The following is a 26,513-nucleotide window of genomic DNA, read 5'->3' on the forward strand; positions in this document are numbered from 1 at the left end:
TATCCTTTTCCCAAACCTCTGGTTTTTCTCTAGGGGCTAACTACTTTCTAGATATAAAACTAAGACCAAACTCTGACACTTGCTCTGCCACAGGTGGCACCTCAGAGAACTGGCCATGCCCCACAAAGTCTGTGCTCCTTCTCTGAAGCCACTGAGTTGGTACCTGCCATCCAGCCCTACTCTATTTTTCACATCAGTGAGAACAGAGGTGCTGGAAAGTAGCCCACACACCCGCCTCCTGTCCCAAGCCTTTGATTGACACAGATAACTTGTAGCTATTAAAACTAGGCAGGACTGAATTTTCCCTTAAACCTCCCTTGATTAGTGTCTCAGAAACCATCCCTGACACAAGCAACACTGTTTCCACAGTAGGACCCAGTATGTTTAATGCAGTCATTGAGCGATGAAACGATGAAACGCATCTGGGATGAGACTTGAAGAAGTCAGCAAGAAGCTGTGGATCAGGCCCCGCCCCTACCTCTTAGTGGGATTACATCAACACGAAGTAAATGAACCATCGGGCATTTTAAAGACTGCATTCCAAGGCTGCATTCACTCGAACCTTTGATTTTGCCAGAAGTGGAAAGGGACTGGTGGGCATGCACCTGTACAATTAAAGAAACATTTCGATGTATGACTTATTTGGAGATTATTTAGACATGAAAGTAGTAGGTTTTTTATTTATGTATTCATTTTTTGGCAGAAATACAACTATGATTTACATGTCTGAATTTACATAGCTGTTTTAATATAATTTGATGGGCATCCCTATTTACTGCAGTAGTTATTTTCCCACTGTGGGAAGCAGATACAGCCTGTGCCTCCCTGCTTCCCCAGTTAAGTTTGCCCTGTGAGGGAATGAAATCTCCCAGCATCTGATCCCAGGCAGAAGAAGAGGGTTCCTAAATGTACCCAATGAGGACTACTAGCCTCTGGTGAATCCTATACAGAACAAAGTTCAAATTCAAATTTTATTTCCAAATCAATTCTTTCTGGGGGCTAACTGAAGACAGAGAAAGAAAACTGAAAGAGAGAAGCACTGAATTATTCTAGGTTGTCAATTTTTAATTTTCTAGTGCAGAAATTTTTAAACCAAAGACTACGTTTTTAGAAGTCACTGAAACTGGGCTGGGAGCGGTGGCTCACGCCTGTAAACTGAGCACTTTGGGAGGCCAAGGCAGGTGGATCACAGGGCCAGGAGTTTGAGACCAGCCTGGCCAACACGGTGAAACCCCATCTCTACTACAGATACAGACTCTGCTGAGTACTTTACATACATTACCATACTCAGTTCAATCAGACTGGCAGGTAGGTTATTGTTCTCCCATTGTGCAGATTAGGAAACCGAGTCTCAAGAAAGGTTAGGAATGTACCAAGGGCACACATTTAGAAGGTGGCAGAGCTAGAATTTGAACGCAGATCTGCTAGAAAACAAAGCCAGAGCAGAGCCTTCAAACAGTACTCTACATGGGACCCCCAAAACACTTTCTATATCCTGAATGCTCTATTTGTATTCTTCCATTTTCTGTGCCCATAATTTTTGCTAATTACCAAATTCAAGCTTCTCTGAAATGTGATATTTAATACCATTGGCAGATACGTTTTTTAAGAAAGTAAAAGGTGCCTTTAAGTTGACTTAATGAACACACAGTCTCACAGTGTTAAAAAAACAAAGATTAGCTCTTAAAAAATCGGTTTTAAAAATTCTACTTTATAAAAATCTTTTCATTAAAGAATAAATTCTACAAACAACTTTTGAAAGCTTCAGCATATTAGTGCTAAACATTAGACTCAACATTTCAGGATGACATGACTTAAAACAGTGAAAAATTAAACCTTCATCCATAGATTAAAATGCAAATACTGACAAGTCTTTCACTACAGCTTCAGAACTCTGATAAATTTAAAGCAATTACACTTTGCCGTCAGATTATGTGTCTTGGCAGCACAAATGATAAACTTAAAAACACATTTTTGAAAAGCTTACAAAGGGATAAAAAGGGACAATATTTTACCCAGTTCCATCTTCGTCACTGGTAGTCCTTTTACATTTTGCCTCTCAAAACCTGGAAGATGCCTTGGAACTTGAAAAGACCCTCTGTGGATGAAGCTTGCAACTATTTACACACATTCAATCTAATGAGGGGACCTGGTGGCTGGATAAGCATGCTAAGTGCCCACCCATCCCAAAAGAGCCCAGTAGTCTCTCAGCCTTCTCTAGCCTAATTTTTCCAGTTATCAGGTCAGGTAAACAGACTACATTCTTCTATCTCCAAGGGCAAAGAAAACAAGCTAATTCCATTTTCTTGATAATATTTATATGGGCTTAATTTGCATGCCAAAATGGATAGAAAAAAACAAAGTCACTCGTGAATAAACGGTGTGGTTATATTAGCAGACCCTCAGCCTTTCCTGCACGAGTGGTTTGGCACCATCAGCAAGAGCGTTCATCACACTCAGAGAGAACTTCCTGTATGGACAGCACTCAGAGAGCACGTCCTGTGTGGGCAGCACTCAAGGAGGACTTCCTCTATGGATAGCAATCAGGGAGCACTTCCTGCACGGACAACACTGAGGCCTCCGTCCAGCCAGAAGTCCCACTGGGCCTCCTATACTAAAAGGATCAACAATAGGCACAGGGCAACTAAACACAGGGTGATACTATCTCCTGCTCTATCACACCACCCCCTATAGAGAAGAGAGAAATAGTCTGTCCTCTATAAATACAAATCTAAAGGTCATTTACAAAATTAATGACATGTGAACTAAAATACATTAGTAATCATGTACATTGTTGTAGATTTCTATGCAGCAAAGATAATTTTGAAACAAAAACTTGTCATTTAAAATTCTATTGTCTCATTTCCTTCCTATTACTAATAGGCTAAAGAACAGTGCTCTGACCAATCTTATAGCTGAAGCTCTCCCCACCCCCACATTATTTAGCCACTTCTCTAAGAATTCTAGTACATTCTGAAGGGAAAGGAAAGCTAGGACCTGCCCTTCAATTTTCTTCAAGTGTTTTTTAAAGTTTTCATCCTTATAGTTCAAGAAGGTTATCATTCCCACCCCTGTTGCCCCGACACCCACCACCACCACCACCACCACCACCACCACCACCATCCCAAACAGCAGGTTGGTTTAATACAGCAACTATTTCCCTCATCTAGAAACAAAATAATCACCACAGTTGCTCCTGAAAGCAGACAGAAGTTTACTGAACATTATCATTTTCACAGGGAAACAGTGTAAGATCACACCTGAAATGAACTGAGTACTATGTGAAGACACTGTCTGCTACACTCATTTCCATACACCGGTTCCTCTCCGTATGCTTTCAAGATGTAAAAGGAATTTAACAATTTAAATAAATTATCAAACAGGAATGAGGGGGACACTGACATGGGCCAGGTATCACCACAGTCAGAATATTTTCTTTGCTTGTTTTTGGCCATATGAGTGACTGAGAGAGGGCTGGGAATGGTGGCTGGAAAGAGAAGTTCTGGCACAGGGAACTGGAAAAACAAAACTAAACATGGGAAGTGAACTGGAGAGAGGTGAGAAACTGGCCAGGAATCAGTTGTTCCTGCGGATATGTCAGGGAAGGAATGCCTGAGACCAGGATGTTAAAAAACACATAGCAACTAAATTAATGAAGAACAGTAATGCCCCTTTACACAGCCATTGTGTCTCACTTATACACACCATGGAGTTAGGGAAATAATCAATCCCATTTGATAACAAGGATATCAAAGCTTAAAATCACACAGCTAATTAGTTAGTGAAACTGGTTCTCATATCTTCACTGTTCCTTGTTTGAAAAAAAACTTTGCAGCTTCTCAAGACTGTGAAACTGAACAATAGGGTATTAATTTTTTTTTTTTTTGGTTGGATTAAGCCTGTCAAAGGAGAGGGACCCATGTTACCTTCACTATTCCAATAAAACATAAAAATAAAAATTTCCAATAGGCTTCATAATTAATTCTCCAAGATACCCATCAAAGTTGATCCTTGCATGTAAAACTGCAATCTCCACATAGAAATCTCTTCACCTAAGTTCATGAATAAAGCATCATTTTCTTATGCTTCAGATAAAAGAATTAAAGTTAAGACTTGCATTGTTGAATACAACATGACTGACTGAGATTTCCTTCCAGATCCCATCAAGACACTAGACTCCTTATCATTCAAGTATCTTTTAAGGGCTAGTTCTGTGCTCCTGCATGCTAATCAGCCCAATTGTTCTATTTCCTCCAAAAGTTCTAAGAACTCCAGTGACTTGCCAAGTTGCCCACTGAGAACTCTGGGCCAGGAAACACACAAGAGTTCTTGTGCAATTTGTTCCTTCTAGTTTTTCTAACAGCATTTATAAGGGGTACAGGTGTGTGAATATGAAGATACCAGACTGAAGACATTTTAAATTAATCACCAGAAAACAAAAGAGAAAGTAAGGGGCCTAAGGCAAGGTTTCAAAATTTCCTTACCAGAGAATGCATTCATCAGAAAGGAAAAGCTTTTAACAGTGGGTTCCTAGCCTTAGCTACCCTTAATTGCACTGCTTATAATGGTGTAGTACAGTATGGTTTCTAAAAATAGAGTCCAACTAAGGGAAGATCAGGGAGGAGGGAGGATGAAAAGGCAGGGGACAAAAAGGTTGAGGAAGGCTTCACAGAGGGGGTGGATGGCTGAGTGAGCTGAATATTAATGACATGTCATTAAGAATAAAAGGGGTGGTGGCTCATGTCTGTAATCCCAGCACTTTGGGAGGCCAAGATGGGAGGATCACTTGAGCCCAAAGGGTTGAGTCCAATCTGAATAACATAGCAGGACCCCGACTCTACAAAAAATATTTGGTGGTGCACACCTGTAGTCCCAGCTACTGAAAAGGCTGAGACAAGAAGGTCACTTGAGCCCAGGTCAAGGCTGCAGGGAACTGTGATTGTGCCACTGCACTCCAGCCTGGGTAATAGAGAGAGACCTTGTCTCAAAAATAGGAAAAACAAAACAAAACAAACAAAAAACAATAAAAGGAATGGCAAATCTGAAAGAAAGGTGGGTAGAGTAAGGAGAGGAGTGACCACCAAAGACATAGACTGGAAGGATCATTCTTCACAAAAGCCAGAGAATTACCCAACCTGGTTGCTTCAGAGGAAGTTCCCCCAAGTTGATGTTGAGGTGGGAGTGTGGTGGTACTAAAAAGGTAGTAGGAAGAACCTGAAAAGCAAGGTGGAATGTGGACATGATGTCACAGGTTACCAGAGTCTCACATGTAGAAAAGAATTTAAACACAGTAAACGAAGAGGGTGGCTTCTGGAGAATGCAAAACTAGAAAATCTCTTCCCTTCCTTCTATGAAAATAATGTTTATAGTAATAATTAAAAAAAAAAAAAAAATGGCCAGGCGCGGTGGCTCATGCCTGTAATCCCAGCACTTTGGGAGGCCAGGGCAGGTGGATAACCTGAGGTCAGGAGTTCGAGACCAGCCTGACCAATATGGTGAAACCATGTCTCTACTAAAAATGCAAAAATTAGCCAGGTGTGGTGGTGGGGGAGGCTAAGGCAGGAAAATCATCTAAACCGGGGAGGCAGAGGTTGCAGTGAGCTGAGATTGCACCATTGTACTCCAGCATGGGCAACAAGAGTGAAACTCCATCTCAGGGGGAAAAAAAAACTGACCGGAAAAGTTAGAATATCCAGATTCATGTTCTGCGTTGGCCAGGAGCAGGAATGAGTATTATCGCTGGAAGGCTCAGGTCTTCACATGTGAAATAAGCATGTTAGACTGGATGATTTCTAAGCTTCCCTGTAGCTTCAAAATTCTCTAAAATTCTGGATAGTGCTGGACAGTGCCATCTCCAGCTAAGACATGTCAAGACAGAACCCAGTCAGGTCCTTTAGTACTCTCATCTGTCTGCCAAATAGTCAGAGAAATGGAGCAAGAGTTTCTTAAACTGGCAGACTCCAAGGCCAACTTCTGTGACATTGTGCAACTTAAGACCAACAGACATCACACTGCAGCACCATTTTCCTACACCCCTTAGGCCAGCATGGATTCCTGACTTAGTCATAAGTGATTCTAAGAAAATATTCTAAATATGTAAGCTATCCTAAAACAACAACTGAAGTCTAAAGAAACAAATGTAAAACAACAACAACAAAAAAAACAATCTTAAGAGCTCCCGAAACCAGAGTATCCTTAAGGTAGAAACAATATTACAGCTGAAATAACCATAATAACTTAAGATCTATTGAGACTGCATGTTACTTAGTAGCCTGCCATCTTTGTGTTTCAACGTGTTTGTATGAAGAGTTACATTTCACATTCTATCCAATCTCTTCTATATAAAAGGACTCTGTAACAGCTCCAAAACCACTTTAAAAGAAAATTCAAAACAATAAATAAATTACAGCCCAAACAAACAACAGAACGCAGTAAACACAAAATCCCACCCAACTTCAGGTGCAAAATTCACTCTTCTTCTGAATTCTGAAAGCAGGTGTGCAGTGTTTTCCTCCTCCTTCAATTTCCAGATCCATGCCAGTTTTCTTCCTCAACATGGAGCCTTGAGAAGGGGACAAGAGCAAACTCTTCCTTTACTTTTTACTCAAAATAAATGGAAAAAAAAATAAAAATAAAAAAGAAAGAAAACTTCCTAGGGGAAGTGAAACATTACTTTTATCATGACAGTTCAGAATACCTCTGCAATGCATTTCCTGCCTCACCCCAGTAGAGTTAGGATTCCAGGGCTGACAACTTCCTCCCAGCTGTTTTTTAAAGTCTATCTACAGTACAGTCTGTATCTTACTATTTCTTGTAAGTAATGAATTATCGCTGAGATTGTAAAGTCCTCAGGGTGGAAAAATACCCATTCTAAAACATACTTTCTCCACATTAAACAAACTTACTGAAAGTATTATAAAGTGATTAAATATTAAGTTAGAAAACTTATATGAGTAAGCTTACAAAAAAATACTCCCACAAAACCAACTTATTTATTTATTCTTAGATCCCGAGGGACATGTGAATGACCTTGCAGTACTATGGGTTTCACAATTTAGCCCCCAGAGAAAAAAACATTATCTGTACTTACAAGAAACTGAACAAGTATTTGCAATCTCCCCATAGTAATAACTTAGAAACATAAAATCTTATCTGACAATGTTGTAATTTTGTATATAAACATCACTGAGAAAATTTTTTGAATATAACTCAACAATTAATGTCTACTTTTGTTTCTTTCTCATGGTAAAATCTAGTAGCTTATATCTGATATGAATAATTAGAGAAAGTGAGTGATACTAGAACAGTTCTTCAATTATATATCAGTCTATGTATTTCTTTTTTTTATTTTTTAATTTTTAAAATTTTTTTAAGAGAGAGTCTCGCTCTGCCTCAGGGGCTGGAATGCAGTAGTGCAATCATGGCTGACCACACCCTGGAACTCCTGGGCTCAAGTGATCCTCCTGCCACAGCCTCCCACATAGCTAGGACAATAGGAGCATGCCATCGCATCTGGCTAATCAAAACAAAAACAAAAACAAAAACAAAAACAAAAACTTTCTTTGTAGAGACTGGATCTCACTTTATCGCCTGTGTTGCCCAGGCTGCTCTTGAATCCAGCTTCAAGAGATCCTTCTGCCTCAGCCTCTCAAAGGGCTGAGATTACAGGCATGAGCCTGGTCAATCCGTGTATTTCTGTGTCGTGTGTGTGTGTGAACAGTCATGTTTGTGTGTGTGAATAAAGACAGAGGGGAACGGATGGCTGTCTCTAAGCTATACTGCCTGAGACTGGGGCTTGCTGGGTTTTTTAACATTTTCGTCCAACATCCACCTCAGAAATTAACTTTTTGCCTGACCTCTCCATCCTGTATACATAAATAGGCACAGACATATAAAACTGAAACATAAGTTTTGTGAAACAACGTTTTCCTTTACCAAATGCAATGTACCCTAATGTTATCTTTTCTAGTATATTTCGGTAAAAGAAACAAATGCTGGTTGTAACCCACTGAACTGACACTTCCCATTAATATTGCCACCTACAGGTTAAAAAACAGTGGTCGGCAGCGTTTCTCAAACTGATGTGCACATGAAGTGCCTGCGCTGTTAAGATGCAGATTTCAACTCAGCCATTTGGGGTGCGGTCAAGTTTCTGCATTTCTAATAGAAGCTTCCAGATTTTGCCGTTGCACAAGGCAGGACTCCTGGTCTGTGTGGATGAATTTGGGAAGGGCCCCCTTCCAGCTTTAAGGAGAAGCAAGCTGCATCTATTCACAAAATGAGATAAAAACCTTTGTTCCACTGATTTCAAACCCATTATCTGCTCAGAGTAACAAAATGGTAGAGCTGGGAGGGGTATAAGGGATCATAAGAGCCAATAATTATCCACTGCAAGTATAAGGAAATCTTGGAAGATGGTAGGATGGGAAGTAGAGGTGGGGGTATACTTGAATTTTTAGCAAAGGGAGTTTGGCTTTGAAAATGCTGAGAAACACTGATATAATGCAACCTCTCACTTTTCAAGAAACCCGAGGCCAGGAGAAGTCAAACCACATATCCAAGGCCATACAGGTAATCAGAGGGAGAACGGGGCTTCCAGTCCCCACACTGCTGTCATAAAGCACCAGTCCTCGTTTATTACCAGGATTGCAGCAAAGATGATGGTACAGGCCAAATTTTCTTAATGAGTTTTTAAAAACTGAGTAAAATTGATATGCTGGACCTGTTAAGACAGCAGAGAAAAATTATTTTGTGCAGCCTCTTCTATACCTCAGATGATTTTATCCACTGTCAACTTCTAGATCACTTACTTAGATGTCCAGGTCTATGCTAGACATCTAGTTGCTTGCTTTAAAAAAAAAAAAAAAAGGAAACACACCTATGAAATTGATAATTTAAATCTCCCCCCAAAATGCTTGTGAATGCCATTCATTTCTATTTTTGTATTTATTTATATTAAGAATTTTTGAGTAGCATACATGATCATTATTTGTACCATCTACAAGAAGATAGAAAAATCAAACAGGTTAATTAAAGCAGTTTGGAGACTGGACGCAGTGGCTCACGCCTGTAATCCCAACACTTTGGGAGGCCAAGGTAGGTGGATCACTTGAGCCCAGGAATTTGAGATCAGCCTGGGCAGCATAGCAAAATCCAATTTATACAAAAAAAGAAAAAAAAATTAGCTGGGTGTGGTGGTTCACACCTGTGTCCAACTACGGGGGAAGCTGACTTCCCCAGTAGTTGGGGACGATCACTTGAGCCAGGAGGTCAAGGATGCAGTCAGCCGAGCTCATGCCACTGTTCTGCTCTTCAGTCTGGGCACCAAAGTAAGACTCTATCTCAAAAAAAAAAAAAAAAAGAAAAAAGAAAAAAGAAAAAAAAAGCACTTTGATGCTTTTCTGTCATAAGAGTACACTCAGAGTCAACTACCAATTTAACCGGCTTGAATTAGGAACCCTTAAAGAATCACTAGAATTGTCTACCCATGGTCAAGTCTCCCTATATATGTCACAAATTCATACACTTAAAACAAGTTACTTCAAACTCTGTTTCTTTAAAATAAAATGGAGAGATTTGTAAGATTGTTTTCTTTTGTGAACTCCCCAGTGTTTGTTTTTTTTCCTAAAGCTTCACAAAGCATATACTCAAATAAATTCTCTAAAACAAACTGGTTTTCCTACAGAACTCAAACAGTTAATGTGGGCCGGATGCAGTGGCTCATGCCTGTAATCTCAGCACTTTGGGAGGCAGAGATGGGTAGACTGCTTGAGATCAGGAGTTTGAGACCAGTGTGGGCAACATGGCGAAACCCTTTCTCTACAAAAACACAAAAATTAGCTGGGCATGGTGGTGTATGCCTGTAGTCCCAGCCACTCTGGTGGCTGAGGCTGGAGGATCACTTGAGCCCAGTTGGCAGAGGTTGCAGTGATCAGACTGCACCATTGCACCCCAGTCTGGGGGGCAACAGAGGAAGACCCTGTCTTAAAAAAAAAAAAGTTAATGTGAACCTTGCTCCCAGCAGCCCACCATTATACTCTGAAGGGCTGTTTCTAATTTGACCTAAGCATTTTCCCATTTTTACAGGGACAAGGTTTCTTTCAGGTGAAATTTCTATTTAATGATACTGTATATTTGGATTGAGTACTGCTAACAACAGCCCTGAGACTTTCCTGTCTTTTATGGAGTCAGCCCATGCACTATTGTCTAATCATTTTAGTGGCGATGGTATCAACCTTGGAATACGTAGGTGCCCTGGGAGCTAACCAAACCAAATGCTGGCAAGCCTCATTCCTCTCCTCATCTCTTCTGAAGCAGATAAATTGAAGTAGAACGTCATTCTGTGGTAAGCAGGATCTGGGAAATACTTTCAATATTTACAGAAACCAGATGCAACATTTTTTCTTTTCGTTTTAAAATTATTTCACAATATTCTATTTGGAGTAGGAAGTTATTGCTCAACAAGAAAAAAAGTGAAGATATTAGTCTTTCTCTACACCTTTTTATTTTTCTGTTGCTAAAGTTAATCATAAAGCATCATTTCATCTCTTTTACCAAAATGTGCACATTGCTAGTTATTGCAAATGTCAAAGGGAGTTTTTTTTCCAAAGAACCTTGAACAACATAAAGTTCTGGCCTCTAGAACACAGACCCAGGATCTCTGTGTATTTGGGGGCTGGGTGTGGAGATCAGTGGGCAACACTGGACTCAGTTCCTACACTTGAGTTTTCTGATCCTTCTCTTCTTTCATGATATTTAGTTTCATTATAAATCTTTTATCTTTGCTGTGCATGATCAAACATGCAATCTTTCATTGTCCATTTTTATCCCAGATTAAACTAATTAGTGACGAGTACCCAAAATGAATTTTGTAAATCTCAGCCCTTCTAAATGTACAAAATAAGAAAATGACACCATCTCTCCTCACTCACCACAGAGAAACACATTTACGAAGAAAATGATGCCTAAGTGGAAACTGGCTTCAGGAGCCTCGCACTCAATGACCAGTGACGGGGAGCAGCTCTCTGCTCACCCCCACCTAAGCCAAAGCTGCCAGTGGGCTTTCCAGAACAGGAAAGGGAAAAACAGACTAGAGCCCAAACATGGAGAAACACTATGGTGGACCCCTTCCCAGAGGATAGGGTAGACGGGAACAGCATTCTAGGTGTGGCCTGCAGCTACACCACAACCTCAAAGTGAAGTAAACAGAAAAAAGCAGTAGCATGGGAACTTCAGAACACCCCATACGATATCAAATCATTTTGCTAAAAAAGAAAAAATGCAGGAAGAGGATACACAAATGGTTTTAAAATTTCTATTTATTTAAAAGGACAACTTCACATATTCCTAAAATTCAAGTCTTTGGATCTAACAGTTTAAATCTTATAGAGAAGCAAAAAGAATGCATTAAGAGAAATGGTAGTTTGTTGTTGTTGTTGTTGTTTTGTTTTTGGTAAAGATCAGAACCAAGCATGATAACTTCTAGTATGGAAAACAATTTAGGAAGGAATAGACAAGCTTCCTTTTCTCCACTGCAGCCAGGAAGCTGGGGAAGTCCACCCACACCCTCGTGGCAGGGAACGGCGGCAGTCACTCTGCTCTTCCCCACAACCCAGTACTTGCTCCAGTTACATAAAAATTGCTCAAATTAAAACATCATCCTACCTTTAGAAGAACTTCCATCACAAAGCAAATTAAATGAAGATAAAAATCTGAAGGACAGTTTAATCCTGCCTGGATATGTTTTTTTAATTAATATATAAATTGTAAAATTGCAGTGAGAACTTATCCATAAAATCCTGGAGAGGTTATCTCACTCTATTTTCCCCAGGAATACATGTAGAAACTTGGTCTGCCTTATAGACACTAACTAACTTCATCTCTGTTGTCCCTAACTGCAAAATTCAATCTTCCCTTACAATAATAGCTCATATGCAAATCCTGGATAGCAGTTATCCTAGAAATAGATAAAACACTGGGAACAATGTTTTTCCCTTCATAGGAAGATAGGTTTAGCTCTCTTTTTACACATTTTAGTTGAATCTATATTTCATCTTTTTGTTACTATCAAAATAACCTAGGCGGTCCTTAAAAATAGTTTAATAAGCAAAAACTAAAGAGGAATTTCTGGAAAATATTTTTTCCCCAGAGAAAAGTGTTACGCATAATACTAATTGCTAACATTATTGAGCATTTACTCTGTTTCTGCCATCAGGCTAAATGCATTCTTTCATTCAGTTTACAGATAAGAGAACAGAAAAGTTAAGGGATTTCCCCAAGGTCACTGAGGAGGTAGCAGTCAGGTTGTGAAAGATCAGTCGACAACCTCTTCAGGAGCTGAGTGGAAGAGAAAATGGGAGTGAAGGAGGCATATGCCATTGAGTTTCACCATACTGGGGGCTTTGTTTGATAGACAACTACTCTGACGCTTTTAGAAAAACCAGCCTTTGCTACGAATGGTATATCTATGTCTTGGTTACTGAACATCTTCCAATAAAACATAACCAAAAGGTTTGGCTCAAGAAAGTGGTTGCAAAACAGTACAACTGAGTGACACATCCTTCCTTCCTTCCTCTAATACCAACAGCACAGCATTACTGTGAAGGATTATTGCTAGAAAACATTCAGGAAACCTGCCTTCCTTTAGATCTCAATATATATGATATTTCATCTCAACAAAAGGTCAGTAATTTCTAACATGGTGTTTCTACATTTGAATTAAAGAACAAATCTCTCCCACCAGTCTGTCAACCCCTGGAGGACAAGGGACCTGGCCCTGCCTAGTAATCCCACCCTATGTCTTAGAACCTGGGCTAAGAGCTTTATGTGTTTGGTGAAGGAACGTAGATTAACATTACGTTAGAAACCATGAAGCTGCTTTAGTGATTAAAATGTTGTATGTTGAACACCTCCAGGGTATAAGGAGGGTGAAGTTAGTAAGAGCTAGATGGTGGTGGAACCTAAGTATCTTAGAAAGTAGTCTGACATCTGGGGAGAAATGCGTTAATCATTTATCATTTTCCTCACTGAAACAGAATCTTTCACTTGAAATTTATTATCTCTCCAGACTAAAGCATCTCCAGAACAATTTCCCAACTCCATGACAGGTGGACTTTTAAATTTCCTAGTTTAGATTTCAAAACACCAGGAACACTAGACAAATTATGATTGATCGTAAGAATTGTAATTCAGAAAAAATTTGAGTCCTAATAATCTTAATCTTATTACCTTTGCATACATGGGGTATATGGGTATCTGTCTTTTCAAAACAGATTAATCAGAATTACTATAAACCTTCAAGAAGATGTAATCACTTTGGGATCCTCCTGCCTTTGGTAATGGCCACATCTGGTCAGGCAGTTGTTATTCATTCTTTCCAAGATTTGCTTTATTAGACTTTCAATTGAAAAATGACACCTTCACTCCAATCCTTCTAATTGATTTTTAACCTTAGAGAAGTGTGAGAGAGTTTGTTAGAGGACTAACTTGTTAATAGAATCATCTGGGTGGTCTGATAAAATTCTTTCAGAAGAATCACAACACTAATAGGTTTACTTAATTTTTTTTTTAAAAAAGCTACTCCTTAAAATGCATTTCATTTCTTTAAAACATTCAGTTCACAAATAGAGCTATCTGAATACAATTTAAATGTGATTGGCTCCTGTCAGGAAATGTAAAATGTACAATTTATACAGTAACCACAACACTGTACATGGACATAAACCTATTCCAAAATTTAAGATGAAATATCAATGGAGAGAGTGGAAAGTGGCTGTTAGTTTCCAAGGGATGCTGTAATAAATTACCATGAACTGGGTAGATTAAAATAACAGAAATGCATTCTCTCCCAGTTCAGGAAAACAGAAGTCTGCAATTAGGGTGTTAGCAGGTCAACATTCCCCCGAAAGCTGTAAAGGAGAAGCCTTCCTTGCCTCTTCCAGCAGCGACTCCTGCTGTTCCCTGCTTAGTGGCAGCAGAATTCCAATCTCGACCTCCATCTTCACGTGGCCTTCTCTCTGTGCCCTATCCTGTTCTTGAAAGGACACCAATCATTGGTCATTGGTTGTCTCAAGATCCTTAATTAATTCTAACGGTAATTAATTAATTACAACCACCCTATTTCCAAATAAGGTTACATTCCAGGGTTCTGGTTAGACATGAATTTGAGGGGGGAAACTGACCCACTACAGTGGCTTTCTCTAAAGGACTATTTTATTTTTTTAAAATTGACAAATAATAATTGTACAAAATGATTGGGTACTTAGTGATGTTTCAATACATACAATGTGTAGTAATCAGAACAGGGTAATTAGCATATCTATCATCTCAAATCTTTATCATTTATTTGTGTTAGGAACATTCAATATCCTCCTTCCATCTATTTGAAACTATATATTACTGTTAACTATAGTCATTCTATGGCGGTATAGTGAGCTATGTAATCAGAACACATACAGAGAATTATTTCACAGAAGCAGCCACTAGGTTGTAATACCAATGAGTTCTTTAACCATATATAGATTCAGAAAACAACTGATAGGTCATCTTGTTCAGTCTCATATCCAAAGTAGGAATTTTCTTTATGGCATAGAAATTGGATATGGAGTAAATAAATAAAAACTTCAGGCCGAGGGCGGTAGCTCACGCCTGTAATCCCAGCACTTTGGGAGGCCGAGGCGGGCAGATCACGAGGTCAGGAGATCGAGACCATCCTGGCTAACACGGTGAAACCCTGTCTCTACTGAAAATACAAAAAAATTAGCTGGGCGAGGGTGGCGGGCGTCTGTAGTCCCAGCTACTTGGGAGGCTGAGGCAGGAGAATGGTGTGAACCTGGGAGGCGGAGCTTGCAGTGAGCTGAAGTCACGCCATGACAAAGCAAGACTCTGTTTCAAAAAATAAATAAATAAAAAATAAAAAAACTTTAAACGTCATTTTTTAAATGAAAAAAATAGAATTTTCTCTATGGCACAGAATTTTACCCATAGTACAGAGATTTGGGGTAGGGGTAAATTTAAGAAATTTAAAATGTCATTAGAAAACAGTAGATGTCCCAATTTATTTCTAAAACATTTCTAACTGCTACAACATAAAACAAATGTAGTCTCCCCTTCTTTTAAACAACTTTAAATCTTTAGTGATATCCCCCAATAATATTCCTCTAAACCTCCAAACAAACAATAACCAAACAATTTATTTGGCCCGGGCAACTTCTAAGGAGGCAGTACAGCAATTAGGAATGAAAGGATGGATTTTGAAATCAGAGTTCAGATGCCACCATAGCCACTCACTAACTAGGTGACCTTGGGCAAATCATTTAAAGCTTCCAAGTCTCATCTCTTCATCTGTAAAGTGAGGAGGAGGACACCATCTATTCCATACTAGCTCGCAGTGTTGTTGTAAAGATTACACAAGCTGATCAATAAACTGTCAGGCTGTAAGAAGTGCTCAATTCACTGCTACCTACACTTGAGTCCATCTTTCTCAATGTCTGATATGGTTTAGATATATGTCCCTCCAAATCTCACACTGAAATGTGATCCCCACTGTTGGAAGTGGGACGTGGTGGGGGGCTTGAATCATGGGGCAGATCCCTTATGAGTGGCTTAACACCGTCCCCTGGTGATGAGTGAGTTCTCGCTCTGAGATCCAGTTGTTTAAAAGTGTGTGGCCTTTCCCTCTCTCTCTCTTGCTCCCTCTCTTGCCATGTGACACACCTGCTCCCACTGTGTCTTCTGCCATGACTGTAAGCTCTCTGAGGCCTGACCTGAAGCCAAGAAGATGCTGGTGCCATGTCTCCTATACAGCCTGCAGAACCATGTGCCAATTAGATCTATTTCTTTATAAACTGCCCACCCTCAGATATTTCTTTACAGAACCGCCAACAGACTAACACAATGTCCATCTCTAAATTTTATTTCCTGATATCCAGGAGGGCTCTGCCTAGGGCATACACCACCAGTTCTAATCTTAAAATCAGCCTATACATATAAAGAGCTTCTCAATCCCCCTTGTCTTACTCGGAGGCCTGGAGGCTCCTTTGCACAGCCGCAATAAAAAAAAAAAAAAGAGAGAGAAAACTAACTAAAACAACAACAACAAAAACCCTTAGGTTCAAAAGTGACAGGCAGGTGAAGCTGGGAGAGCCACTTCCCCAGGAAAGGTCCCTGGAAAGGCTGGCCTGTTCCAGACTGTCATCGTTGTAGGATTTTGTCACTTGAGATTGTTTTATCATCTGAAACTCTAACGAGAGAGGCATTTGGGTTAGGGCCCCACTTTAAAATCTCAAAACTTCAGGATGTGACGTGATGAAACGCTCCTCACTTAGGACAACTGAGAAGAGCATCAGGAAGGGAATGTAGAGATGTGCACGTGTTCCATTCAGGGCGCCTCCCTTTTATTATTCTCAAGCTTCACAGAGAGAAGAGAATGCAAAAGATCATCCCATCTGCATTTTTCAGTAAGATTATTAGATGCAAGGAAGATACTCTCTTCCTCTATCTATGCACCACATGACAAACCTGCACTCACAAGAGACTCAGAACAGATGCTAGCAATATTGGTTCTAAACGTCCATTGGAAGGCTGGGTTTCTGTGGTAACCTGGCTATCAAACATGGTACAATGGGTTTCTACACACACAAAAAAATGTGTTCTGATTTCAAAAATCCAAACTTAGAGAACTTCTGAACTAGAACTTATTTGTCTAGGTAGTATGATTTCATTTCTTAATCAAAATATCATAATTTTATTAATATAGGTAAAACTATGCTAAGGGCCTAAGCAGCTAAATTAATTTGTTGGCTAATACTGATTTATAGTCAAACCAAATACTTTGAATTGAATGTTTATGTCCTCCTGAAGTTCATTTGTTGAAATCCTAACCCCTAATGTGAAAATATAGAAGGTGGGGCCTTGACCAGGCACAGTGGCTCATGCCTGTAATCCTAACACTTTGGGAGGCTAAGGCGGGCAGATCACAAGGTCAAGAGTTTGAGGCCAGCCTGATCAACATGGTGAAACCCCATCTCTACTAAAAATACAAAACTTAGCCAGGCATGGTTGCGCATGCCTGTAATCTCAGCTATTCAGGAGGTAGAGGCAGGAGAATTGCTTGAATCCAGGAGCTGAGATTGCGCTACTGCACTCCAGCCTGGGAGACAGAGTGAGACTTCGTCTTAAAAAAAAAAAAAAAAAAGAAAAAAGAAAAAAAAAAAAAGTGTGGGCTTTGGAAGGTGATTTAGGTCATAAAGACGGAGTTCTTCATGAATAGGATTAGTGCCCTTATAAAAACAGACCCCAGAGAACCCTCTGGCTCTCTCTGCCACAGGAAAATACAGTAGTCAGCAGTCTACCACCCAGAAGAGAGCCCTCACCAGAACCCGATCTTGTTGGCACCCTGATCTCAGACTTCCAGCCTCCAGAACTGTGACAAACAGATTTCTGTTGTTGATAAGCCACCTAGTCTACTTTGTTAGAGCGGCCTGAACTAAGACATCAACCATCCAGGTCTTTTGATATACCTAGTCATACCAGAATTCCCTCAGTATTTTCATAGAAATACAAGATTTTATGATTATTTATTCCTGTTACACTTCCTTTTGTTAACTTGGGCTTCTCTTCCAGTGTGCCGCTACCTTTCTGGAAATAACTGTTATTTTGTGTACATCACCACTCCTCCTAGCTAGGTGTCAGCTGAAGAACTGGGAAGCATGTTTTCTACGTGGTGTACAAGTTGCTGCTTTCAACCAATTTGATCACAGGATATTCACTGTCTGTTTATCAAATTCTAAGACTGTCCCCACCCCTGGATTTTCCTGGCTGCTTTTCCCTCTAGCTGTTCAATAGCCCTATATACAGTTGTCAGTATAGAAGTTAAAAATTTCAAAATGTTATTAACTGCAGCAGCTGGGGATGCGGTGATGCTAATAAATGGGAAAAGACTGAGGCAAGTGAGATTACATTACAGTATCTTGTTTTTTTATTTTAATGATTTTTTTTGTTTTGTTTTGCAGTCTTCCCTTAGGAGGGATGAATAAGAATTCGGTAAATCTCCACATTTTAGCAAGAGCTTTTAATCACTAAATGTTTTTTCCTAAAAGTAGCATTAACTGGCAGGTTTTAGGGATGGTGGCTGAGCAGGCAGAGGCAGGGAGAGGAGCCACGTCATGGTCTGGGTGCCTCTCTGATTAGACAGCTGACCAGTTTCAGGGGAGGAAGGGGTTTCTGCAGTGGCACAAGCCCTGGAACCTTTCCTGTCTCTGCTGCAAATGACGGTCTTGCCCACTCTGTGTACAGCAGAGAGGGTGAGGAAAAGGGTCAACAAAAAGAAAGAAAATGGAAACTCATTCTCATCACTCACAGTATTTGGGCTCAATATACGCTCAGGAATCCCTCCTTTTTGTCACAGCCTCCCCAACAAAACAGACAGATCCTCCCACGCCATAATGTGCAAATGCATACACCGCCACCCCATCAGGCAGTTACTTAAAAAATTATATGGCAGATATTAGACAAGAAAATAAAAAAAAAAAGAAAAAGCTTCTCCTTATCCTAGACTTCAGAGAGCTTCATCTAAACCCAGAGGTTTATGCCTGGCTCTGGCATCTTAGCTGGCTCAGTATGTCCACAGGCTGACCTCTGAAACCATTTCCAGTGTCCCAGAGGAACTCAGAATGGCTCTCATGCATCAATCCAGCTGCTCCGGTACTATAACCAAACAGGGTTCCAAGGAACATGTGCTGTTAGCTTTTCTGACGTCAACCCTAAGCAAACTATCCCAATCTTTCTTTGGACTCGATTTTAACTCAGTTACTCATAAGATTATCATTCTCTATTTGGCACCTATTTCCATTTCCTGCCTGCATCACCCCGGACTTAAAAAGATCACTGTTTTAGAAGAGAGTTCACTCTTCATCACTGAAAGGTTCAAACACACAGAGTAACCACTCTTTAAGGAATAATTCACCCAGTGGTCCTTAGCCTTCAGTGAGATTCCAGGTAACCTAGATAGCCTAAAATGCCCCCACACATCGTTTTGCCAGCGACAGAGGGACCCAATGGTTTACATTTTTAATGACCACCCCATAAGTTTCTGATGCAGGTGGTATGGTGAGGGGTAAAACCAAGACAGCGAGTCTTTCAAATTCAGAGACCCAGTATCCCTGCTACTCTGGAAGTGCTACTCCACGGGATTTCACAGCTAATCGTAGTCTTCTGGGCACTCTAGCTCTGTGTCTGTGCCACTCCCAAAGCAGTCCCATCTTGCCCCTTGCTCCACACAGAGTCCACCTTTCAACTCTTCAAATGACACTTGACTTGTCACTCCCCAGCAGGAAAATGCGTCTCCTGGTTCTAAAACTGCCTGCTCTCTGCCGGCACCCTTCAGATCCTCTTTTGTGTCAGCTGAGCCAAGCAATTTCCGGTTCCCTGAACTGACACTTCTAACCAACCCTCCCTCCGATGCGAGAGGTTTTCATGGCTCCTCTAATTGACATGTAGGGAGTTCCTAGGTTAACAGGTCTACAAACTTTTTTGGGATAAACAAATTGCTGGGATAAATTCCCCATGGGGAGGCCTTCCACAGCACCCACTCACTCAGTGACAGGCCAGATCTTTCTGTTCCTATTCGGGTATGGAGTCATTTCCACATGTGCTCATCTCACAAACTGTCTCCATCCTTACTTTAGTTGACGTGATTGTTTGTGGCAAAAATTTCAGAACACAGCTGTCCTGGTCAACCCAATGACCTCATTTTAATCAGAAAGGGTGGAGCACCTATAGGTGCATCCCTGACACACAGCACTGTCACACACTGACAAATTCTTGCTGAGATAATGACTGATAAGTATACCTAACTTCACACCCTGGATGTGTTCTGGAAAAATTTGATACGAGCAAATCCACGTTTGAAATGCGATGAGGAAATAGGATTTTTAAAGAAAGCCTGAGAAAAATACCAGAAAATGCTATGCCTACAAAATATGCATGAAATACGAAAATGCTGTGTTACAAAGAGAGGTTCCAGTGCTCAAAGATATTAAACAATCTAGTTGGTAATGAGAAACATATCCAAACAAAAACTTAAAAAATGACTCAGCAGAATGGGCATGGTGGCTCACGCCTGTAATCCCAGCACTTCGGGAGGCCAAGGCAGGTGGATCACCTGAGGTCAGGAGTTCAAAACCAGCCTGGCCAACATGGCGAAACCCCATCTCTACTAAAAATACAAAAATTAGCTGGGCGTGGTGGCACATGGCTGTAGTCCCAGCTACTCAGGAGGCTGAGGCAGGAGAATCACTTGAACCCAGGAGGTGGAGGTTGCAGTTAGCCAAGTTCGTGCCACTGCGTTCCAGCCTAGGCAACAGAGCAAGACTCTGTCTCAAAAACAAAAACAAACAAACAAACCTCAGTAATTAACCAACAATCATATAAAGAGGAATCCTTTTATAATGAGAAATCACTAGCATTTATTTATTTATTTATTTTTTTAATCAATGCCATCTAAGATGTGTCCTCTGTATTCTGGCAGGGAAAAAAAAAAGAAGAAAATTTTACAAAAAAGTGAAGGTTGAGAACAACCAAAGAGAGGTCCCTCTAATAAAACATATGTATATCTTAAAATTCTTACATAAGACTCAAGAAACTTAAGTTCTAATGCTCCTTCATATTCTTACAGAATTGCAGCTCTGTAATAGCTTTCAAAACAAACCTACAAATGGGCAAGAATATTACAAGAACTCACTCCCATTCCCCAAGGGTAACCTGATACCTTAATGGGTAGTGGTGCAACCCATCCCTTTCTCAAGACAACAGGCATTACTGCTTTTCCACTCCACCCACCTACACACCCCAAGTGAGATGTGGTGGATGAAACCCATCACATCAGAATTGTTCTAATGTAATAAAAAGCAAGAACTTTCGGAAAAAAAAGAGATCATCTGCCTGGAAGAGGTAGACCTTGAATTTCAACTTAAAGAAAAGAGGGACACACCCTTGAAGACAGGACGCTGGAGTTCTGTGGTAGCCTAACAAAAGCTTGGAGGAGAGGAAGGAAAAAGACTTCAGAAAGAAAGGAAAGGATCAGGAATGATGGCACATGCCTATAATCCCAACACTTTGGAAGGCCAAGGCAGGAGGATCACTTGAGGCCAGAAGTTTGAGATCAGCGTGGACAGCATCGTAAGACCTTATCTCTATGAAAAAAAAAAAAATTTTTTTTTAATTAGCCGAGTGTGGTGGCACACGTCTGTGGCCCCAGCTACACAGAAGGTTGAGGTGGGAAGACCACTTAAGCCCAGAAGGTTGAGGCTGCAGTGAGCCATGTGCATGCCACTGCACTCCAGCCTAGGCTGAGACCCCGTCTCCAAAAAAAAAAAAAAAAGAAAAAAAGCAAGGAGGAACTTTTGGCTGGAATGGCAGGTATGAACTTGCACAAAGCAGAGCATGGGAAGAAAGGGGCAGTCACTCAGGACCCTTGAAGGCTATAAACGGAAGTGGACATTGCCATAGCCATTAACGTATTTAAGCTACTAATATTTCTGTAAAGAAATATCTTCTAACTGCAAGTTTAAAACAACAATCAAAAAAAAAAATTTCCATATACATTATGTACAACAGAGCCATCAATATATTACTTCTGCTATAGAAGCTAAAGTGACCACAAGTGAGTCATTAAGTATTTTGCCTGTATTTCAGGTCCAACGATATGCCCAGTTGATGAATTTTGCCTAAATTGAATGTCTCTGGCACCACATTTTATGGGGTGAATAGCATGCACCCAAGAAGATAGACTGGAGTCCTAACCCCTGGTACCTTGGAATGTGACCTTATTTGGAGACAGGGATTTTACAGAGGAAATCAAGTTAAAATGAGGACCTAATCTAGTATGACTGGTACCGTTATTAAAAAAGAGAAGTTTGGACACAGGCAGGCACACACAGAGAATGTCATGTGAAGACGAGTTATGTTGCCTCAAGTCAAGAACTACTAGGAGCTGAGAAGCCTGGAATGGATCTTTCCCTGGCACCTTCAGAGGGAGCATGGTCCTGCTGACCCCTTAATCTCAGAATGCTAGCCTCCAAAACAGAAAATTAGTTTCTGTGTTTAAGAAACACAAGTCTGTAGAACTTTGTTATAGCAGCCTCAGCAAACTAATACTCAGGTGCTTCAGTAGTCTGCTTGGGCCAGGTTGTCTTTTTGACTAGTAAAACACACATTTTGCCATAAAATATTTTTTAAAGAAAAACATTAATATTTTGCTTCCATGATGCAACTTCTCTTTTACCATGGCCTTCTGTCTCACCACTTCAGAATTATGGACAAGTCTTAGGGATTCAAAACAAAAATAATCAATGTAGGGCTGGGCACAGTGGCTCACGCCTGTAATCCCAGCACTTTGGGAAGCCAAGATGGGCGGACCACCTGAGGTCAGGAGTTCAAGACCAGCCTGGCCAACATGGTGAAACCCTGTCTGTACTAAAAATACAAAAACTAGCCGGGCGTGGTGGCGTGTGCCTGTAGTCTCAGCTACTGGGGAGGTTGAGGCAGGAGAAACGCTTGAACCCGGGATGCAGAGGTTGCAGCGAGCCGAGATCGCGCCACTGCACTACAGCCTGGGTGACAGAGGGAGACTCTGTCTCAAAAAAAACCCCAAATTAATTAATTAATTAATTAACAACCAACGTAGTAATGATTACACAGATATATGAAGGATGCTTCCCCAAACAGAACCAAGCAAAAGAACTATCTAGTCAAGATTGAGCTCTTAATCCAAAACCTTTTAACCAAACCTATGAATCGGACCTACCTTCACTTCGTTTTATTTTTTACCTACCTATACTGATGGTGCTAATAAGTATTATCATCTGGTTTGGGTTTCATTTTCTTTCAAGTCCTTCTGTGCATCTTCTGGTAAAAGTGTTAACAAAGAAGGATCCTATACATCAAGGGTCTGCAAACTATGGTCTGTGGGTCAAATACTGCCCGCAGTTGGCTTTTGTATTTAAAGTTTTACTGAAACACAACCATGCCCATTTGTTTATATATTATCTATGGCTGCCTTCCAGTTACAAAGGCAGTGCTGAGTAATTGTGACAGAGATCTTATGGCCTACAAAGCTTAAAATATTTACTATCTGGCCCTTCACAGAAAAAAAATCTGCTGATCTCAACTACAGATAGTGTATGAAATATATAAGCAATTTCCACATAAACCTTTATTGCTTGTTTCTCTCGATTGTCACTAATCCCAATTCCACTAGTACTATTTTCCAATCCTATTTCACACATTTGACAAGAGAACAATAAAAAGTGGAAGGGCATTCTAGCACTTTGGGAAGTCAAGGTGGGAGGACTGCTTGAGCTCAGGAGTTCAAGACCACTCTGGGCAACACAGTGAGATCTTATCTCTACAAAAAATAAAAAAATCAACTGCATGTGGTGGTGTGTGCCTGTAGTCCAGCTATTTGGGTGGCTGAGGTGGGAGGATCGCTCCAGCTTGGGAGGTTGAGGCTGCAGTAAGATATGATTGCACCACTGCACCACACTCCAGCCTGGGCAACAAAGCAAGACCCTGTCTCAAAAAAAAAAAAGAGAGAGAGAAAGGACCTCTTAGAATGTTAAGTACTATCTTTCTTTTTGCTTAAGTTTCTCTTAATGCTCAGCAGTTTTTCTGCATCCCTTTTAAAGAAATAAAACCAAACTTCGCAATGAATTGATGTCAAAAACATGGAAGATATATTTCCTTTTTTTCCTCTATTCTAATTTAGTATCCTAATAAGCAGTTCAATAGATTCAATTAAAGTGTAGAGTAACTCTAAGGTGACAATCAATACAAAACAGCCCATTGAGAACCTTGTTTCTATACAGGAATCAAATCAAATGGACCTGGAAGAAAAAGGGTCAAAATTCAGGTAAATTGTAGCATGTCAGCTGCAAATTAGACAGGTTCTTACTAGGCACTTCTTAAATATCTGAACCTCTTATGGCACTAATTTCTAACTTGCATAGTTATTTATACACTTGTTCTATATTCTCTCTTAGACTGTAAGGTTGACAATAGGATTACTAATTTGTTACTGCCCTCAGGGCCTAACACAATTCTTGGTCCAAAATGTACTCTAAAATATTGACTGAATGAATGATAACCCAAGCTGAATTTGCTTGGAAATGGCCAAGCTGGCCGAGAGTGGTGGCTCATACCTGTAATCCTAGCAACTTTGGGAGGCCAGGGCCGGGGGCAGGGGGGGGGGGGGGGCGCCGATCACCTGAGGTCGGGAGTTCGAGACCAGCCTGACCAACATGGAGAAACCCCATCTCCACTACAAATACAAAATTAGCCGGGCGTGGTGGCACATGCCTGTAATCCCAGCTACTTGGGAGGCTGAGGCAGGAGAAGCATTGAACCTGGGAGGCGGAAGTTGCAGTGAGCCAAGATCACGCCATTGCACTCCAGCCTGGACAACAAGAACAAAACTCCATCTCCAGAAAAAAAAAAAAAAAAATAGCCAAGCTTCACTGGCAGTCAGGATCCAGGGGTTCTAGTCCTGGTTTTGTTACAAATAGGCTATGTGAACATCCTCACCTCTACAATGAGTACTGGGAAAAGCTGATCTCTGGGTCCTTTTGGTCTAGTATACTATACTTCTTTTGTAATAACACATTATATAATGAACATTCCTTCAGATCACTTCATCCGAAACACTAGTATCACATCGTAGAATTCATTCAGGATAAAATTTCATGTTGTAGACACCAGAAACAGTTGGTGAGGGAGACTGATAGACTTCCACCCACTTTTCTTTGGACTGTGCAACTAAGAACCTTAATATAGATTTTTTTTAAAATGGTACAAGTGAACAATTTAGTCTGGATTATCTGTTACAACAAAGGATGCTCAAGCGGCCATTCAGAATTTTCAAGAACACATAGCAGTGTGTTCCTCACAGATGATCCTTCTCCACAGTAGGGTTGTAAAGTCCTAACTGTGGTTTCTTCTATACAGGAACTTACACCTAGAAACCACAGAGTAAATTCTGCATGCTGTAATAAGTCAGGCAGGAAGGGACTGAAAGTATGCAAATTTTTCTACCCACAGCCAATTATATGAGAAAGACAAAACAAATTTAGAGGACAAAAGAATATTCATTATTAGAATGTGTGAGTTTTCCAGATCACTGACATTTTAAACTAGATTGATTTCTCAAGTCAGCTATCTTGACTTTGTAAATGCTTTAAAAAGCAATAAAACAGGTGGAAAAATTGACCTTAACACAGGAGAAATTAAAAGCAAAAAAAGAAATGAGAGTTGGCAGATACTAGTTTATTTTGCCTGAAGTTAACATGTAACTTACTATTGCTAAAGGCCTACTCTGTTCAGAGAATGATTTTTAAAACCTCACATAAAAACAATTCTGAAGTCCTATCAGTGATTTTTTTTAAAAGATATACTCTAACATTCATTAGAAAAACATTAGTGCAAGTGTGTGCCATACTTGGAAAAACAAAGATTTTAAGGTAGGATGGTGAAACACTAAGTAAAAGAAGATCCAGCTTTACAAGCTGTGAGAATTTAAACACATCACTCAATGTTTCTGGATTTTAATTAGGAGTAAATTAAAGGGGTTGAACCTGATCATCTCTAATGTCTCTTCCAACACTAAAATGCAAAACCTGCTTTTAAATAAGTGGTTCCCAAACTGTTCCATGATTATAATTAGTAAATATTCTAAAACTAATGTATTCCATGATCAATGAATTCTAGGAAAATAAAGAAATGCATAAAGTCAGACAAATATCTCCACTGTAGGACTTCCTGAAGACTTTTTACTGCTAATTTACACTTTTACTCTCCTGGATAATACTACAGAGTATGTAGTGTTTCCGAAGTTTCTTTGTAAAATGAGTATTTTAATTCCTCAAACACTTTCAGCCTTTAATAGAATCCGTGTACCTTAGTAAACACAATTAAGGAAAGCAGCTTTGAACAATAAACTTCTGAATTTCAAATCAGATGCTGAAAGAAGGAAAATGCTCACATAATAGTTGAGGGCATCTATTTCAGAAACTGTAATAACATCTCCATAGTGTTTACACATCATAAAGCACTTTATCTTACATTAACTCTTTTGACACTTAACCCTGAGAAGCAAGGATAGATATAATAATCCTCACAAGTCTTTCTCATCACAAGGATTTTTGGCTAATGAACAGAATGATCACAATTTTCTTCCACGATTATAACTGTAGGCTTTCCTTGACCCTTCCTCCAAAATCCTCTTTTGTATAAACTGACCTGTTAGGAGACACCCCAAGGAAGGAGGGAAGCATCCAGAGTACCTGTGCCAGGTAATGTGCCAAGTGCTGTCACCCAGATGATGTCATGTAATCATCTCAATAACACTGAGTAACTATTATCCCTGGTTTTGCTGCCAAGGAAATTAAGACCCAGAAAGTTTAAGAAATGCCCCTTCAAGTGATAGAGTTGGGATCCACACCAATGTTCACCTTTTTTTCTTT

At 40.1% G+C, this 26,513-nt stretch overlaps 1 protein-coding gene across 9 annotated transcripts in view; it reads right to left on the reverse strand.

Moving 5' to 3' along the window:
- RBMS1 (RNA binding motif single stranded interacting protein 1) overlaps positions 1-26,513 on the reverse strand; it is a 214,866-nt gene that overhangs the window by 96,266 nt on the left and 92,087 nt on the right. The window contains exon 1 of one of the 9 annotated variants that reach the window (XM_026454084.2): positions 479-605. The exons of 7 other annotated variants lie outside the window; for them this stretch is intronic. The gene's annotated coding sequence lies outside the window, so the exon portion shown is untranslated. Of the gene's footprint in view, positions 1-478; positions 606-26,513 lie in introns of those variants that run through there. One more of the 9 variants, XM_026454086.2, reaches the window with a different exon arrangement.

Source organism: Piliocolobus tephrosceles, chromosome 11, assembly GCF_002776525.5.
Source record: "Piliocolobus tephrosceles isolate RC106 chromosome 11, ASM277652v3, whole genome shotgun sequence".
Classification (NCBI taxonomy): Eukaryota; Metazoa; Chordata; class Mammalia; order Primates; family Cercopithecidae; genus Piliocolobus; species Piliocolobus tephrosceles.